Source organism: Elaeis guineensis, chromosome 5, assembly GCF_000442705.2.
Source record: "Elaeis guineensis isolate ETL-2024a chromosome 5, EG11, whole genome shotgun sequence".
In the NCBI taxonomy this organism is placed as follows: Eukaryota; Viridiplantae; Streptophyta; class Magnoliopsida; order Arecales; family Arecaceae; genus Elaeis; species Elaeis guineensis.
In genome coordinates this window covers 65,180,529-65,189,120 of record NC_025997.2, presented here as the reverse complement: position 1 = coordinate 65,189,120, position 8,592 = coordinate 65,180,529, and positions in this window count along the sequence as shown.

Here is an 8,592-nt window from a genome sequence, read left to right as displayed (position 1 = left end):
TTCGAGTCATATCCAGTTTGTGAATCATACCTTCAAGGCAAAATGACCAAGCTTCCTTTTGTGGGACAAGGGGAAAGGGCCACAGACCTACTTGCCCTAGTACATACGGATGTGTGCGGCCCATTTGATGTGCCGGCTAGAGGCAACTACATCTACTTCATTACCTTTACTGATGATATGTCTAGGTACGGGTATGTGTTTCTAATGAAACACAAGTCTAAAGCTTTTGAAAGGTTCAAAGAATTCAGACATGAGATAGAAAAACAAACAGGAAAGCCCATTAAGGTTCTTTGATTAGATCGAGAAGGTGAATACCTTAGTCGGGAGTTCCTAGACTATCTTAAGGATGATGGTATAGTCTCTCAATGGACTCCACCTGGAACGCCTCAACTCAACGAGATTTCAGAATGGAGAAACCAGACCCTATTAGATATGGTCTGTTCCATGATGAGCTTCACGGACCTCCTTGAATTTCTTTGGGGACATTGTCTCATGACAGCAATTTATGTATTGAATAGGATTCCCTCTAAAACCGTTCCTACCACGCCGTATGAAATATGGCATGGTAAGAAACCAAGTCTAAATCATCTCAGAATTTGGGGTTGTCTGGCTCATGTCAAGAAACAACAGGCGGACAAGTTAGAGTTTAGGTCTTTTAGAGCTCGATTCATAGGATATCCTAAAGAGTCATTATGATACTATTTCTATATTCCAGAAGATCATAATGTGATTGTGAGTTGAAATGCTATTTTTCTTGAAAAATAGTTTATTCAAGATGGTGGCATCGAAAAAATAATTAAGCTCAAGGAGAATGTCTCCCAAGAGCAACGAGCTAAAGAACCTGTTGGTGCAAAATTCTGCCGATGTTGGAGAAGCTGGAGTCGAGGGGATCACGGCCACCGTCGGGACCTACAAGGAAAGTCTAAACCAGAGTTGGGGTTGCTCCGGCAAGACCCTCTGACACTCAAGTCAGTACTCTGCTTCAACAAAAATGGAGCACTCGAATGGGATTTTAGCAGAGTTTAGAGATAGTGCCTAGAGCTTCGAGGAGAACATATCTGGGGGGTCTCTTTTATAGATGGAAGAGCGTAATCGATTGACAGCGACATCCATAACTACCTGGTAGTGGGCCGTTCTGGGCCACATGGAGTTTATTACGGAGAGTAGTGGTGTCCATTGTCGCGACTTGCTGGAGAGTGGTGGGGCCACATGGAGTTTGCTACAGAGAGTGGAGTGGTGTCCGTTGTCGCGACTTGCCGAAGAGTGGTGGGGCCACGTGGAGTTTGTTACAAAGAGTGGAGTGGTGTCCGTTGTCGCAACTTGCCGAGGAGTTCGGGCCGGACGGTTGAAGCTCGATTGGGATGTCTGCTGGAGCGGAATAGCTCTCTGTCTCAGCAATCTAAGAGAAGCTTGGATGTTTTTGAGATTGCTGACGGATTAACTGTTGTTAGGTGCCTTAGGCATTGATGCTGCAGATGGAAGTCATCTGCTGTAGAAGCCCGAATGGAAACTTTCTGTTGGAGAAATCTGGCTGGAGTCCGATTGCTAGAGAAGTCCGTTTGGAATTTGTCCGATGTAGAAACTTGTCTGAAGACTATTTGCTGAAGAGATCCGGTTGCATGAGGAATCCAATAGAAGGTCAATCGATAGCGAAATTCGAAAGGCGTTATGAAAGTTCGTCCGCTGGAGGAGTCTGGAGGACAATGTGGAAGGTCTAACGCTGGAGGGGTCCGGAGGGAATTTGTCCATTGGAGGGGTCTGGTTGGCACTGTTGAAGTATGATTGGCACTATTGAAGGTTGATGGCTAGAGAGGTACGGAAGACACCAGAGATAGTCGGTCACTGTAGAAATCTGGCTGCTGGAGCCTGTCCGTTGTAGAAGTTTGTCTGGAATCCGATTTTGTTGTAGAAGTTTGAATAGAGTCCGGTTCTTGTAGAAGTCCGGAAGGAGGCCGCTTACTATAGAAGCTCAGATGGAGATCGGTTGCCGTGGAAGCCCAGATGGAGATCGTTTATTGTAGAAGCTTGGATGAAGTCCACTTACCATAGAAACTCGGATGAAGTTCGAAAGGTAGTCGACCATTGTAGAAACTTGGATAGAATCTAGTTACTGTAGAAGTCCTACTGCTGGAGAAGCCCGGACATTGACAAAGTTTGGAAGAGGCTTGGAGTAAAGTCGATCGTGACAGGAGAAAGTCTGGAAGAGATTCGGAGAGTAGTCGATCACTGTAGAAAATTGGCTGATAGTGAAGCCCAGAGAGCATTTGGAGTAGTCCAATAGATGACTGAAGGAGCTCATTATCGAAGAAGTCCGAAGGGTATGATAGGAGTTCATTGATTGGAGGAATCTGGAGGACACTATGGAAGGTCGACTGCTGGAGGAGTTCGGATGGTACTGTGGAAGCTCAGACGGCCGGGGGAGTTCAGAAAGACGTCGCACATGGTCGAAAGCCGGAAGAGTCCTGGAGAGGGTTGGCCTCTTACGAACTTTGGTTGGGGTTATTTTATACCCAACACTAGTCCCCCTACTTTCGAGTTTGGATTTCAAATGAAGGAAGTACAGAGAAATTTTCATAACTGAAGTTGCCCCCCTTGATTTCCGTACTCGATTGTTTCCAGATATTTTGTCATTTAGCGCGCCGGTGCTGGAGTCTTTTCAAATCGAGACAATCCAAAAATTTTTTTTCAAGATTCTTCCTAGAGCATTGCCTTAGGTACGGCATAATAATGATTCTATCAGTCGTCAGCCATCTACCACGATGAGTGGGACATGCGGCGGTTGTAGATCGGCCAAAGGAGATATGCAATCATTATTGCACCAGACCGTCTATTTAAACCCGTCCCCCTCCTTCAGGAGTTTCACCCTGCCTGATATTTTTCTTCGATCCCCTCTTCTTCCTCAAGAGCTTCGTCCTCCTCCAGCATCCCTCTTGGTCTTAGGCGCCCTTCAGGTCGACCTCCATCGCCTTCGCTGCCCTCCTGCACCTTCCGGACCAGTCTAGGTTAGTTCCGGAACCCTTCTTTTTTTTGCTGTTCTTCCATTTTTCCACCTCTGCATTCCGCCTGTTCGATTTCTCCACGAGCATCTTGTTTTCTATTTTTCTCAATTTTTTCAGGATTTTTTGGGATTCTCATTTGATTCAAAATGTTCTCCAACACTTCCTCCTCTAGCAGTTCTAGAACTTCATCCATTCTAGCCCCCCAAAATCCTAGTACTGTAGATGAACCCGTACTTAGGGTCGGACCTCGTTCGATCTTTATACTAGACACCATTCTCAGCTCTTTGACCTCGGACGAACTCACGCTGATTAGGATTCAGTACGGGATTCCTCCGGAGTATGAGCTTGAGCTTCCCGGGCCAACTGACCGGGCTAGCACTGAAGGGGGAGAAACATTTTCTCCGCGTAGGATCTTCCAGATTTCATCAAATCTGGGATGGAATAATTTAAAAAAAAATTTATCCTACATATTTTAGATCTAATTCTCTATATCTAATTTTATTATCTGATATTTAAAATCTAAAATTAAATCTAAAACTATGATAAAAGAAGAAATACCTCAAGGGTAATCTGATTACCCTGTAGATGATCTCTGCACAGCCCGAGGTTCTGATGTAGCCACGCAAGTGCCTAGCCTCAACTAATATCCACTCAGGCAGGATCTAGAACATCTTCTCCTCATGAATCTATGCTCCAAAAATTAGATCTAAATCTGATTAGAAAGTACTTCAGAACTCCTTCTGAAGTTGGAGCAGCAGCCTGTCGAAGATGTCCTGCAGCCTTCTGTTCCAAGCATCACCATGCCTTAGATCTCTGCTAGATGGATGTCCAACAATTTGGATGTGAAAAGGGGAGGAAGGAGAGTAGGGAGGACATACAAAAGAGAGTAGGGGGTGGCAGCTATTGGGTTTTATGCATAAAATAATTTTTTCCCCAAAACCCTAGGTGCAGCAGGGTTTATATAGACCATGTATGCTGTGCAGTGCCACATCATTCAACCAATCAGAAAATTTCAATAAATTTTGAAAAAATTTTGATTGGTGGAGTGATGTCATCTGATCACATCAGATAAGAATCTCACCTCTCTCCTAAGTTGGCACCAACAATGGATAAGCTCAAATAAGGTGGCACCAAAGAGTCCATGTTTATCAGGACTCTTTGGTTCTTATCCATTTGGGGCACCCACTTAAATCCAATTGGGCTTATGCCATAATCTGATTATGGCATCCAATTCAATTGGATTTAGGCATGTGGACACTCCACAAAAATCTTCCAATAAGCCCTCTTCAGTTGAAGACCCATATGTCAACTTTTGATAGATGTCCTAAAATAAAATTGGCAGGTACTAGAAATTAGCAGGTGTTGTCTTAAATTCATCTCATGAATTAATACAAGCCTTTTCTGAGCTGGACAAGCTTTATTTAGACTAAAAAAAATCTTTCTAAGATTCTCTGGATGAGTCAAATCATATTTGGCTCAGTAGAGATAGAAAATATTACACAAGGAGAAAGTTAGGCTCAATCGAGTGCTAGCACGATTTCCTTGAACCTAATTGGATCTTATCCAAATCAATTGGGTTTGCCTACTTGATGACATCCAGACCCTATCCCTTATTTGTATGACCCAGTTAGATTTAATTCCATATGATAATGAGACATGTCATGATCTCATCATCAACATCATCGAAACTCTTTTTGATGGACCAGAACTCTTCTGATTCAGACAATTAAAATGATCGATCATCAATATCATTCTAATTGCTCTCAAAATCTATCAGCGATACCTAGCAGTATGTGGTGGTAACCCATCAGAACTGAAGATGAACCTCTCGGTGCAGTTACCTGTGTGATTGTGTTTCTCTATCATGAGTCCCGACTGAATTAGGGTTAAGGTGAACTCATCAAATCCAACATCAGTCAGATGAATTAATCGATCGATTCGAGTCCAATGTGAAACTCTAATGGAAGATTTTTTTCCATTATTTCACTCTGCCATGGCCATGGGCTTAAGGACTCGATCTTTCGATCATCATAGGACTTCTCCTCTCATCTACCAAGGTTGATAGATCCCATCTTGGTGCGACCTAGTTCCTATAATGAATATGCTACAGCCAACATACACCTCAGGATTTTGAATGGCTAGGAGATCGAGTTATGGTGTAGTCAAACTATAACATACTCAAGGTGAACTGTCGATGCACCTTAGGTCAAAAAACTAGACACACAACTGCAGCATCGAGCTAGTCATTGACGAGAAGGTAGACTTCCTTATGACTGCTCGAGGTGGTCACGCTCAGTACTCTCGTTCTCAATGAATACCTGTACTCTCGCTTCGGTATCTCCACATCGTAGACTCAAAATACATCTACCCTAAGGAAGCGATCGTACACCAACCTTTCGGATCAATCACCATCCTCGTGATGATCCTATGGTCAGGAGCTGTTTATGAGTTAGTTATGTAAATTCATGTCTTAAATTTTCAACTCTTGAAAATTTGAATTGACATTCCTACTAACTCAAAGGATGTATCACAGACACAATGTATACAATATGATAGAAGAATAACCCTTTTATTTATTTATAATTAAAATTATAAATTTATCCTTAGATCTGTACAGAAATGTGTCAGCCGATCTGGCATCCAGGGCACACATCTAACAAACTCCCACTTGACCTAATGTCAATTGGCTACATATCTAAGTCCCATCTTCTCAAGGTGGCCTTCGATCTTCTTTTGGCCCAATGGCTTAGTCAGCGAGTCTACCACATTATCTATGGAGTCAACTCTCTTGACCTCGACATAACCCTTTTCGAGGTAATCATGGATCAGATGGAATCGCCGCTCGATGTGCTTGGACTTCTGGTGAGATCTTGGCTCTTTAGCTAGGGCTATGGAGCCATTATTGTCACAGTAAAGTGGTATGGCATCTAATGACATCACTCCAAGCTCTGCAGCAAATTTCTTGTACCAGAATGCCTCCTTCGCAGCTTTCGATGCAGCAATATACTCTACCTCCATGGTAGAATCAGCAATCACCGTCTGCTTGAAACTCTTCTAGCTGATTGCACCATCATTGCAAATGAACAGACTCTCAGATGTCAACTTTCGATCATCTATATTAGTCATAAAGTCTGAATCTGTATATCCCTGAATCTGGAGTTCTCCATTCCCAAACACTAGAAACATATCCTTAGTCCTTCTCAAGTACTTAAGGATACATTTCACAGAAGTCCAGTGCTCTTCGCCTGGATTCGACTGATATCTGCTTGTGACACTCACAGCATGGGCTATATCAGGTCGTGTACATAGCATGGCATACATGAGGCTCCCTATTGTCGAAGCATAAGGGATCTTGCTCATTCGTTCAATCTCCTCAGGTGTGCTAGGGCACATCTTCTTGGAGAGATGAATGCCATGTATAAAAGGTAATAAACCTCTTTTGAAGTTTTTCATGCTAAACCTTTTTAGCACCTCCTCTATGTACATCTTCTGTGAAAGTTCGAGCATCCTATTTGGTCTATCTCTATAGATCTTAATACCCAGTAGAAAGGATGCCTCTCCTAGATTTTTCATAGAGAACTCCTTAGACAACCATACTTTGATTGAGGTCAACATGAGAATGTCATTCCCAATTAGGAGGATGTCATCTACGTACAATACGAGGAAGACAACTGCGCTCCCACTGACCTTTTTGAACACACATGGTTCCTCCTCATTCTTGATGAAACCAAACATTTTGATGACATCATTGAAACGAGTATTCCAACTCCGAGATGCTTGCTTAAGTCCATAAATAGATTTTTGCAGCTTGCAGATCTTGTGATCATCATCACTGAATGTGAAACCAAGCGGCTGTTCCATATAGATATCTTCCTCAAGATGTCTATTTAAGAATGCCATTTTTACATCCATCTGTCATATTTCATAATCAAAATAGGCTGCAACAGCAAGCAATGTGCGGATGGATTTTAACATGGCTACGGGCGAAAAGGTATCTTGATAGTCAATGCCTTCACGCTGACTATAACCTTTTGCTACAAGCCTAGCCTTGAATATCTCCACATTCTCATCTACACCTATCTTTCTCTTAAAGATCCATTTATACCTAATAGGTACAATACCTTCAGGTGGATCTACCAAGGTCTAAACTTGGTTTGAGTGCATCGGGTCAATTTCTGATCTCATTGCCTCTAACCATTTCTCGGAGTCGATATCTAATATCGCCTCGTCATAGGTCTTGAGGTCATCACCATGAGCCCCATTTTCCTGTGAGGAATATTTCCTCTATTTCTTCTTGTATGGTACCTAAGTACCTTTCAGGAGGATGGAAAATTCTAGTCGATCTATGAGGTGGAAGAGGTTGTGTTAGGACTGATTCTGATTGATTATGTTTCTCAGGTTCTTGAGCTCGTTGCTCTTGGGAGACATTCTCCTTGAGCTTAATTATTCTTCTGATGCCACCATCTTGAATAAACTATTTTTTAAGAAAAATAGCATTTCGACTCACAATCACATTGTGGTCTTTCGGAATATAGAAATAGTATCCTAATGACTCTTTAGGATATCCTATGAATCGAGCTCTAAAAGATCTGAACTCTAACTTGTCCGCCTGCAGTCTCTTGATATGAGCCGGACAACCTCAAATTCTGAGATGATTCAGACTTGGCTTCTTACCATGCCATATCTCATACGGTGTGGTAGGAACGGTTTTAGAGGAAACCCTATTCAATACATAAATTACTGTCATGAGATAATATCTCCAAAGAAATTCAGGGAGGTCTGTGAAGCTCATCATAGAATGGACCATATCTAATAGGATCTGATTTCTCCATTCTGAAACTCCATTGAGTTGAGGCATTCTAGGTGGAATCCATGGAGAGACTATGCCATTATCCTTAAGATAGTCTAGGAACTCCCGACTAAGGTATTCACCTCCTCGATCTGATAGAAGAACCTTAATGGGCTTTCCTGTTTGTTTTTCTAACTCATGTCTGAATTCTTTAAACCTTTCAAAAGCTTCAGACTTGTGTTTCATTAGAAACACATACCCGTACCTAGACATATCATCGATAAAGATAATGAAGTAAATGTAGTTGCCTCTAGCCGGCACATCAAATGGGCCACAGACATCCATATGTACTAGGGCAAGTAGGTCTATGGCCCTTTCCCCATGTCCCACAAAAGGAAGCTTGGTCATTTTAACTTGAAGGTATGATTCACAAACTGGATATGACTCAGAAGTCAACAGACTCAATAGCCTGGATTTCTCCAATTTGTTATCCCTATCTTCCGTTATATGACCTAGCCTTAGGTGCCATAGATAATTATCATTTAGACTATCTCTAAGCCTTTTAATTCTATGGCATTCACATTTGTTCAATATTAACTACAGATACATCAATATGTAGCTGATAGAGATCGTTAATAAAAAAACCATCTGCAACTTTATTATTTTCATAAAAAATATTATAATGGTCCTTATGAAGCTAATCACATAGCCTTCTTATGCTAAACATAAACAGAAATCAAATTCCTGCTTGCTGCAGGCATATAATAACAGTCTCTTAGAAATAAATCTAATCCTAACAATAAT